Source organism: Choloepus didactylus, chromosome X (assembly GCF_015220235.1).
Source record: "Choloepus didactylus isolate mChoDid1 chromosome X, mChoDid1.pri, whole genome shotgun sequence".
Classification (NCBI taxonomy): Eukaryota; Metazoa; Chordata; class Mammalia; order Pilosa; family Megalonychidae; genus Choloepus; species Choloepus didactylus.
Genome location: NC_051334.1, coordinates 88,897,604 through 88,909,252, shown reverse-complemented (window position 1 = coordinate 88,909,252; position 11,649 = coordinate 88,897,604). Strand labels below are relative to the sequence as shown.

Below are 11,649 nucleotides of genomic sequence, written 5' to 3'. Positions count from 1 at the left end.
CCAGCTATGAGGGCAGCTACAGTTTCAACCTGACCATGACAAAAAGCAGCCAACAGCTTCTATTTCAACCCTCTGCATGACAGCAGAGGAATCAGGGGTGATTTAGAGACACAGTGTCTTCTTCAGGCTGTGGGGAACAGTTTGTTGAAGAGAGCTTCCACACCAAAGAAAAGGGGAGAAGAGCATGGCACCCTTCATGTCTTTTGATCAGCAAATTCAGTCACAGCTCTGAGCTATGCTTTCAATTTCCCTCAGACAAAAGCAACTGACAGCCTCTGTTTCAACCCTGCCCCAAACAGGGTGGAGTTGGTTAAGACTTAAAGGCACATTACCACCTTAAAACTACAGGAAGTGTTTGATGAAGAGCACCACATGCTGGGCATAACTTGAAATCACACATAAAGGTAGTCATCAAAGAGAAGTTTGGTGTCCTCCAGGTCTCCTCCAAAGGGCATTCTGGAATGAATCTATGCCCTATTCATGGGTCCCTAAGCTTGTTTTGACTGAGAAATACTGACTTGAGAACGTCTTATCCAGGGTGACCCTGATCCAAGAATTTGCCCTCCAGACAACAGCAGCTAAACATAAGAAAAGGAGTGTTAAAAAATTAGAGGGATAAAAAAATAGAACAGACCAACATTTCTGTAAAAGGAAAAGGGGAAAGAATGCTTTATTCTTGAGTTGAAATAATTGCACAAACAGTGCAATCTCAAAAATTTTACCATAAATCCAGGGCAAGAATTAGATGAATAAGAGATGGGAAAATCTGATCAGTTGATTGCAAGCTATCCTACAGGACTAGAATAAGTTGTACCAAGAGTGAAATAAGAATCTTAAAACAAAGCCAACAACCAGGAAATCCTAGGCAAAAGAGAAAAATTCGTATTCATAGTAAACTCCTCAAGATAATCAGATGCCTACACATCAGCAAAATTTTACAAGCCATACTAAGAACCAGGAAGATGTGGCCCAGACAAAGGAAAAAAAATTAAAACTTCAGAGGAGATACAGAATTTGATGCAACTAATCAATGATGCTAAAATAAATCTCCTAAATCATTTCATGGAAAGGTAGGAACACATGGTTAAAGATATAAAGGATGTTTTTAAAATACTTGGTGAATGAAAGAAGAATTTGAAAGTATAAAAGGAAACATACCAGAAATTATGTGAATTAAAGACACAACAGAAGAGATTAAAATACATTTTAGGCATAAAACAGCAGATTTGAACAGACATGAGAAAGAACAGCAAACTAAAAAATAGGATAATCTAAGTCTTATAGACTGAAGAACAGATAAAAGAATTGAAAAAAAAATGAGCAGGGTTTCAGGGATTTGAATAACATCAACATGTGCAAAATTGATGAATTGTGGGTTTCCCAGAAGGAGAACAGATGGGAAATGAGGAAATAATGAGGAAATAATGGCCCAAAACTTCCCAACTCTTTTAAAGGATTTAAATATACATTTTCAAGGAGCACAATGCACTCCAAAGAGAATAAATTCTAATGGGCTTACTCTGAGTTCTGTTCTAATTAGAATGTAAAATGCCAAAGATGAGTGAATCTTGAAAGCAACAGAGAAAAATGATTCATTATATATAAGGGATGTTCAGTAAGTCTAAGTCCCTATTTCTCATCAGAAGCCATGTAGGCAAGAAAGCAGTGGTATGATATATTTAAGATAGTGGATGAGAAAATCTACCATCCAAGAATTCTATATCTGGAAAAGCTGTTCTTCACAAATGAGAGAGAGATAGAGCGATGGAAAGATGAAGCTATAAGGAGGTGTAGGTTTCAGTCTGTACTCCAGTACGCCTAGTAAATAACCAGAAACTGCCTGAAACAGCTGTTTTGGAAACTTCAGACTAGATCCACATTGTACAGCAGTCAGGGGTGAGTGAAAATGCAAGACAGAAAAACCACAGCTGTAAGTAGATCCTTCCACACTGTTGAGGCTGGAACCCCTCCCCCACTGGCATGGCAGGCTGACCCAGAGTCACTCCCTTTGTGGTAACAGAAGCTCTCTCTACTTGGAGCAAAGAAAGGGAGCACAGCCAGGCTCCAATTGCAGATCTGGTAAATGAATTCTGACTGCTGAATACCAGTTCCAAGTACAGATACATTTACAAGATTAACAAGAAAGAAACCAATAGTTCTATTTCAGCTTCATTCTCATCAGGGAGGAAGCAGGACTCATGGAAAAAACCAGAGGTGATCAGAGTTGGCTAAGCTCAGATTGCTGGAAAAAGGCTGTGCCCCAAGAAAAGGGGCACATAGAGCCAGGTGCCAGCTCTGGCTCTTGATTGGCAAACCCAATGGTCTGGGTACCAGCTCTGAGAACAGCTTTATTTTAAGCAGTCCATTACAGAAAGCAGCCAGCATTCTCTATTTTCAGCTCTTCCCTGGTCAAGGGCAGAAGTAGGACTGACAGAGGGAAAGTAGCTACTCAGGTGGAGATATTTCCCTAAAGGGATTATCTGCCTTACAAAAAGGGAGGGCAGGATCCAGTAACAATGGCAACCCCCATTCACAGAATTAAGAACCCAAGGGCTTGGATACCACCAACAATTTCAATCTACAAAAAGTGGAGACCAGCTTCTGTCTAAAATATTCTCTGACAGGTGATAAAGTGGGGCTGCTTGAGAGTCCTGCAACTTTTCCATCTAGCAGGAAACAGGGGGTTGAAAAGAAGCTCCTCCTCAAGAAAAGAGGGGGTTGGGGTCCAGCACAGGCTGTGACAGTTATATACAGAATTCAGACCATAGGAGCTGGGCTAATAGGAACAGTTTAGGCATGAATTCCCTTCAGCTTCTACCTCATCCACAGCCCTGGCAAGGGTGGGGTATGCTGAGAATTAAAGGCACAGTACCACTTTAGACCTGTGGAGAGCAGTGGGCTGACAAGTGCTACCTGCTGGCAGGAGAGGAAAAGAACAAATTCAGGAGGCTTCAGCGGAAAGACTGGTACCCTGCTGGGTCTCACATACAGGGAACATTGACACTGATCTACACCCCTTTGGGGAGTCCTGGACCTGTCTTGTTTGAGAAAAACTGGAGTAGATCATCTCTGAGTTGAATATACTCACAGTATCAGCCGTCCAGGTAAAAGTTGCTATAGATAACAGAAGGAGTGTTAAAATACATAGAGCTGCTAGACAGCACCCAGGCCATGGATGTGGGAGTGTGGAATCACTGGATGAGGTAATGGGGTTTGGTATCAGGGAGGTGATGGCATGGGGCTTGCCTAGAGGTGGGTTTGCCCAGTAAAAACAGAGCAAAGCAGCTGCTGCAGCCCACCTGGGAAGGATCAGCCCAGACCTTGCAGGGCTGACTCAGGGGTGAGGGTGGCAACTGGGCCAGGTCTGTGGGCCAAGTGGCTGGGAGTCTGAGGTAGAAGTGGATGCAGATGGAGAAGCGAAGCCAGGGCAGTGAGTGGAGCAGAGATGGGGGAGAGGCTGGGACATGGCAGGCCTGGATAAGCAACCAAAGCTGGTGGATGTGGCACTAGGGGCCCTGATGGATTGTGGCCAGACTTACCAATAATTCAGAGGGCACCAGAGTTGCCTTTGGTTGTTACTAGTGTTTGAAAAAGAAGACAGCAAAATAGCAAAGTGATTATCCCATGACAGATGGACAATTATACAGCAAGAGGGATGAATTTTGGCATACTGTACCAGCTTTTCAAGTTTGCAAAGATTCAGGATGCCTTGAAGGCTGCAGCACATGCTTTTGAGGGCAATGATCATGAACTGGCACAAGCAATCATTGATGGTACAAACATAACTTTAACACATGCTGCACTTACATAGTGCTATGATGAACTGGGAACCAGATATCAGCTTCCAGTCTACTGCCTGGCATCACCAATCAACATGATAGAAGAAAAAAGTGACTTAGTGACTCTAGATATTCATGACCCACCACCCAATTCTGGATATGAATGTCAATTCCTTTGGCACTTTTCCACTGGCAAAGAACTCAAATTTGTTGTCCACAGTGCAGACACGGTATACCACATGAAGAGGTGCTTATATGCAGCAGAAGGAGTGGAACCAAGTATTCAGCATTAGTTCTTTCCCATCAGGCCTCTCACCAACAAAAAGAACTTGGAAGAACTGAATATCTCAGGGGACTATGTTGCATGGGTTATGGTGAGCCAAACTTTTGAATATCTGGCCACAGTTGAGAAATGATCTGATCCTATTGGCTGGCCCCAGACCCCTCCTGCTCCTTTATATTATTGTTGTTTCCTACTCTACAGCATGAAATTCATTTTCACTGCTCTGAATTCTCTGTGAATGGATTTAGTTCTGAGGAATGGTCAGGGACAATTTCCATCTGTGATGGAGACAAACAAAAATAATTAACAAAACACAAGAACCAGCATTTGAGACTCATGTAATTACAATTTTTAATTTGAGGGCTAGTTAATAGATAATCATTTATTTTTAAACACCCAGCAATTATATAATAGCTGCAATTAAATTCTTTGAACCTGTAAGTGGAACATAGCATCCATGAAGAACAGCACCTGGCACCTTTTGAATACAGAAAAAATTTTAACAAGTTACATTATTCAATTTCTAGAAATCATCAATGATGGTTACAAAATGTAAGCTTTTTTTTTTTACAAAAACTGAAGGAGCAGTATTTAAAGTTTGCTTCTGTTCTGATTTTAATTATTTGCTCAATTAATATTTAGTGACTGTCAAATTGTTTTTCACTATTGCTTTCCCCATCCCTATAGGTTGAGCACTTTACAGTCACACTAAATGTTGGTGCCTTCCATCACATTGGTGGCAGACTCACTTCTGTAACACTAGGCAATAATTCAGTCAATGCAGTCAGATCTTTGTGTCAGCTGATACTCATTTGAAACATCTCTTTACCTCTTGCTGCATACATATATTGAAAAGTCTATATAAAGAAGCTATTCTCATATGCAGGGTTAGAAGGTCACTACTATATAATATCTTCATTGACCTTCCTACTCTGCTTGGAAGTTTTCATAACTAATTTGGCCCCCAAATGTATAGGTCCTGGGCCAAGGAACACAATGAATCTAGTATAGCTATCTCCACTATAGAACAATAAACTATTTATCTCTATCCCAGTTTGCAGGAAGGGTGTAAGGAAACCCCATTCTATTTGCCTGGGAGACTTGTGACTGATTTTAGTCTTTTAGAGAACACTTCAACTAATAATTTACAAGTGTGAAAAGCTTACTGATGTCACTTAAACATCAGTGGTGAGAACAAATGATGAAACATTGCTTTATGCCTTAGTGCTTTCCAGTTCACTGTTACCTCTACTTGTTGTAGATGACTATTCTCCCCTTAATCTTTCCTAACAAAGTGGTAAATTAGGAAGCATATGAAAATTAGGCGAGGAGACTGAAAAGCCATGAGAAATAATCTAATTCTTCTGTGCTATGACTGAAGTAAATACGCCAAGGATTATATTTAATTTGGAGATTATAGAAGCCGGTTCTATAAGTGAGCAGGGGGCTGAAACATGATCTTTGCACCTCTGAAAATACATGAGATGGAAGAATGGAGACAAGGAGGCACCTGTGCTCTTTCTCAGTTGGGAAATATCAAATTACCACACTTATTTCAATGCAAACCATCATTTTTGATTTTGATGGCAAATGAAATTGCAAATTTGTTTAAATGTCATGTTCAAAATGGTATTAAATTTTCTATGGCCTGATTGGATATCATATCTATAACTGTAACATATAATGTTTATAAGAGATTTGTCTACTTCATTTTTATATGTAATCAGTTTTAAGATTGTGGCTGTATCTGACTTAGATTTGCTGGTGATGGAATCTGAATTCAACAGAAGACAGCAGCATTAATTCCAAAGGAGAATTTTTCTTTCTGGAGATGGAGGTATGAGGTTATTTCAGTATAATTATGCCCGTGATCAAAAAATTCCTTTGTTCATTTGTGTGCCACATTGAAGAGCAACATTTCTCAAAGTTTGTCAGCTTGGGGAAAATAAGTGTTCACACCAAACTTTAAGTTAATTTCATGATGTCATTTATAGTCTACAGTTTGTTGATGGTTTGAGCTCTCTTAAAAGTTTATTTTATTTTATTTTAAAGTAAGATAAACATTTCTCTGGGCATATTTAACTAATCTAGGTAAGAAAACCATAATATTGTTTAATTATAAGTAGATTGATATATGATTGGACCAATAATTGATGTGTATAATTTTAGTATGTATATTTTTTTGTGCTTTTATTTTAAAAATGTTCAAATAAAACATATAGAGGCAAATAAAAACACATAGCTGGTGAACATCCCTGAGGAGAAAGGAGGAAGAGAAATCCATTTCCTGGAGGTGGGGGGTGAACCAACTGCACATAAAAGGGTAATCTTTAAAAACATTCCATATGTGCAGGGCATGAATCAGAATAAGAGCTGAAAAATTTCTGATCAGTTAATCAGAAGCTATTCTACATGTATAAAATAAGTTGAAGCAAATGTCAAAGAATATTGAGAGTACAAAGCTGACCAAAAAGAAACCCTTAGGAAAATGACCTCCAAAATAAACTAATCAAGGAAATCTAAAACTAAAACTTCAGAGGAGATATAGGAATTGAAACAAATAATTAAAGCTGTTCAAACAAACCTTCTGAGTGAATTAAATGAGTTGAAGGAAAGTGTGGCAAAAGAGATGAAGGCTATTAAGAAAACATTTGAATATGTTATGTACACCATAAAAGGCTATGTTCTTTTAATCCACTCTTGTGGGGTTACAATTATTGTGCATGGCATCTTTTGATGAGGTTGTTTCCATGAGATTTAACACATCCATGGGTGGGGACATTTTATTAGATAATCTCCATGGATATTTGAGCATGCCTATTCAGGGTAAGTCTTAATTAGTTCACTGGAGTCCTTAAGAGAGCTCAGAGAGAGTGACAGAGAGCTCAGAGCTCACACACATCCAGACACTTGGAGACACAAACAGAAAGATATTTGGAAATGCTAGACTAAGAGATGAAGCCCAGAGGTTTTCCCAGAGAAGTTAAGTGAGATCTGATAGAGGCTTAAAGAGAAAGCCACTGGAATCAGAAGCTGAAAGCAATACAACCTGGGAGAAAAGGACCAGTGGATGCTAGCCACATGACTTCCCAGCTAACAGGGTCTTCCAGACACCATCAAGCTTTCTTCAATGAATCTTTAGCAACCCAGAACACTGCGTGACCATAAAGAAAAACTCAGAAGCTTGCAAAAAATGACATAACTTATGAGAATGAAAGACATAATAGAGGAAATAAAAAAATGGAGACACAACAGCAGATTTGAAGATGTAGAAGGATAAGTGAACTAGAAGACAGGACATCTGAAATCCTCCATACAGAAGAACAGATAGGGGAAAGAAAGGAAAAATTTGAGTAGGGGCTCAGGGAATTGAATGACAAAACAAAGTACCTGAATACACAAGTCATGTGTGTTCTAGAAGTAGAAGAGAAGGGAAAAGGGGCAGAAAGAATAATTGAGGAAAAATCACTGAAAAGTCCCAAATTTTTTGAAAGACATCAAATTACAGTCCATGAAGTACAACATACCCCAAACAGAATAGATGCAAATAGACCTACTCCAAGACACTAACCAGATATCCAATGTGAAAGACATAGAAGGTTCTGTAAACAGCAGGAGAAAATTGATTCATCTCATACAAGGGAAGCTCAAGAAGACTAAGTGCAGATTTCTCAGCAGAAACCATGGAGGCAAGAAGGTAGTGGCATGATATATTTAACATACTGAAAGAGAACAATTGCCAGCCAAGAATTCTATACCCAGATGAATAGTGCTTCAAAAGGGAGGGTTTAAAATACTTACATAAAAACATACACTGAGAGAGTTTGTGAACAAGAAACTTGCTCTATGTGGAATACTAAATGGAGCATTACAAGCTGTTAGGAAAAGACAGGACAGAAAGATTTTGAAGAGAGTGTTGTCCTAGTTTCCTAATGCTGCAGAATGCAAAACACCAGAGATGGATAGGCTTTTATAAAACAGGGGTTTATTTTGCTACACAGTTACAGTATTCAGGCCACAAAACATCCAAGATAACACCTCAGCAATCGGGTACCTTCACCGGAGGATGGCCAATGGCATCTGGAAAACCTCTACTAGCTAGGAAGGCAGCTGGCGTCTGCTCCAAAGCTCCAGCCTCAAAACGGCTTTCTCCCAGGATGCTCCTCTCTAGCAAGCTTGCTCCTCTTCAAAACATCACTCCTAGCTGCACTCCATTCCCTTCCCCTGGATCAGCTCATTTATATAGCTCCACCGATCAAGGCCCACCCCGAATGGGTGGGGCCACGCCTCCATGGGAACATCTCATTGAAATCATCACCCACAGCTGAGTGGGGCACACTCCAAGCAAACCCAACCATCACCAAAACGTCTGCCCCACACAAGACCACAAAGATAATGGCATTTGGGGTACACAATACACTCAAACCGGCACAAGTGTAGAAATAAAGATTATCAGTAAGGGTAGCTAAAAGGGTGAAAAGAGAAAAAATAATATAGGACATTTAAAGTAAATGACAGAATAGTAGAGAAAGTACTACCTTTACAGTTGTAACATTGAATGTTAAAGAATTCAACTCCCCAATCAAAAGACATATCCTGCAAAATGAAAACAAGCAAAAAAAAAAAAGCATGCACATATATTCTCTCTACAAGGGACTCATTTTAGACTCATGGATGAAAATAAGTTGAAAGTGAAAGTCTGGAAAAATATATTCCACAAAATAGCAACCAGAAAAGACTGGGGATAGCTATCCTAATATCAGAAAAAATAGACTTTAAGCTTAAAAGCCATTAAAAGAGACAATGAATGACACTATGTATTAATAAAAGGGAAAATTCACCAAGAAGAAATAACAATCAAAAATAGTTATGCACCTAGGCAGAATTCCCCAAAATACATTAGACAAACACTGGCAACACTGAAGGGAGAAATAGACACACATCTACTATAATAGCTGGGTACTTGAACACACCACTCTCATCAATGGATAGAATACCTAGAAAGATGATCAATAAAGAAAAAAGAGATTTGAGTAATATGTAAATGATCAAGACTTAGAAAGTTTTATTGAACAATACATCTCAAAACAGCAGGATATATATACTTCTCAACTGCCCATGGCTCAATATCCAGGATAGACCAAATGGGTCACAAAACAAGACTCAATAAATTATAAAAGACTGAAATTATACAAAACACTCTCTTGGACCATAATGTAAGGAAGCTGGAAATCACTAACAGGCAGAAGAAAAGAAAATTCACAAATATATGGAGGCTGAAATCCACACTCTTAACCATCACTGTGTCACAGACGATATTAAAGGAGAAATCAGTAAATATCTTGAGCAAATGAAAATGTGAACATAACATATCAAACTTATCAGATGCACCAAAGGCAGTGCTGAGAGGGAAATTTATTGCCTTAAATGGTCATATTAAAAAAGAAGAAAGAGTAAAACAGAGGACTTAACTGCACCCTTGGAGGAACTAGAGAGTGAACAGCACACTGTCCCCCAACCAAATGGAATGAAATGAAATAAAGATTAGAGCAGAAATATGTGGAACTAAGAACAAAAAGCAATAGAAAAAATATACAAAACCAGGAGTTGGTTCCTAGAGAAGGTCAATAAAATAGATAGACCCTTAGCTAGATTGACAAAGAGAAAAAGAGAGGATTCAAATAAAAACAGAAATGGGGGTGGGGCCATTATTACTGACCCTGCAGAAATAAAAGAGATATGAGAGGATACTATGAACAACTGTATGCCACCAAAGTAGGCAATTTAAATGAAATAGACAATTCCCAGAAACACGTGAAAAACAAAAAATGACTGGAGAAGAAATAGAGGTCTGCAATAAAACAATCACAAAGAGATTAAATTAGTTATCAAAATTCTCCCAAGAGAGAAAAGTGTGGTAAAAGATGACTTCACATGTGAATTCTACCAAGCATTCCAGGAAAAATTTGTACAAAACCTGATTAAATTTTTCAGAAATTTGAAGAGGAGGGAAAGCTAATTCATTCTATGAAGGCAAAATCAACCTAATAACAAAACCAGATACTACAAGAAAAGAAAAATCTCATTAATGAATATAGAAGCAGAAATCCTCAACAAAATACTTGCAAATTGAATTCAAAATCACATTAAAAGAATTATGCACCAGGACCAATTGGATTTTATTCCAGGTATGCAAGAGTGGTTTAACATAGGAAAATAAATTAATGTAATACATTACATCAATAAATCAAAGGGGAAAACCACATAATCATCTTGATTGTTGCAGAAAAGGCACTTGACAAAATTCTACATCCTTTCTTGCTGAAAACACTTCAAAGTATAGGAATAGAAGGAAACTTCCTCAACATGATAAAGGGAATATATGAAAGGCCCACAATTAGCATCATGCTCAGTGGGAAAAGACTGAAAGATTTCCCATTGAAATCTGGAACAAGGATCCTACTCTCACAATTGTTATTTAATATTGTGCTGGAAATTATAGCTAGAGCAATTAGGCAGGAAAAAGAAACATTACATCCAAATTGGAAAGGAAAAAGTAAAGCTTTCACTGTTTGCAGAAGACATGATCCTGTATGCAGGAAATCCTGAAAAATCCACAGCAAATCCACTAGAGCTAACAATTGAGTTTAGCAATGTGTCTGGATAAAAGTTCAACATGCAATAATCAATATTGTTTTTATACAACAATGAGAAATCTGAGGAGAAAATCAAGAAAAACTCCATTTCCAATAGCAAAAAAAGAGACAAATATTTAGGAAAACCTTTAACCAAGGGCATAAAGGACATATACACAGAAAGCTGCAAAACCAGAGAACCTCTTTTCTTGCTTGGATGTGGCCTCTCTCTCTGAGATAACACTGCAGGTAAACTCACTGCTTGCCTGGCATTGGTTTTAGGGTGATCTCTTCACAGAATGAGTTATATAGCTTTCCATCCTCTTCAAATATTTTAAGAGTTTATGAAGGATTTGTACTAATTCTTTCTTGAATGTTTGGTAGAATTCACATGTGAAGCCACCTGGTCCTGGACTTTTCTTTTTTGGGGCATTTTTTGATGACTGATTCAATTTCTTTCCTTGTGATTGGTTTCCTGAAGTTTTCTATTTCTTCTTGAGTCAATGATTGTTGTTCATGCATTTGTAGAAGTTGTATGTTTCGTCTATGCTGTCTAGTTTGTATGCATGTAGTTGCTCATATTACCCTCTCATCATCTCCTTTATTTCTGCAGGGTCAGTAATTATGTCCCACTTCACATTGCTGATAATCTTTATTCACATCCTCTCTTTTTCATTGCCACCCTGAGTCCATTGATATTATTGATTTTCTCCAAGAACCAACTTTTTTTTTTATTCTCTCTATTGTTTTCATGTTCTCATTTTCTTTTATTTTTGCTCTAATCTTTGTTATTTCTTTCCTTCTGTTTTCAATGGTGTAATTTGCTGTTTTTTTCTCAAACTCCTCCGGGTGAGTGGTTGAGTCCTGATCTCACACTTCTTAGAATGACCATTATCAAAAAACAATTACAAGTTCTGGAAAGGACATTGAGAATTCACTGTAGGTAGGAAAG

At 38.2% G+C, this 11,649-nt stretch overlaps 1 pseudogene; it reads left to right on the top strand.

The window, feature by feature from the left end:
• Window positions 1-3,549: 3,549 nt before the first annotated feature.
• On the top strand, window positions 3,550-4,195 carry LOC119522240 (annotated as a pseudogene).
• The last annotated feature ends 7,454 nt before the right edge of the window (window positions 4,196-11,649 follow it).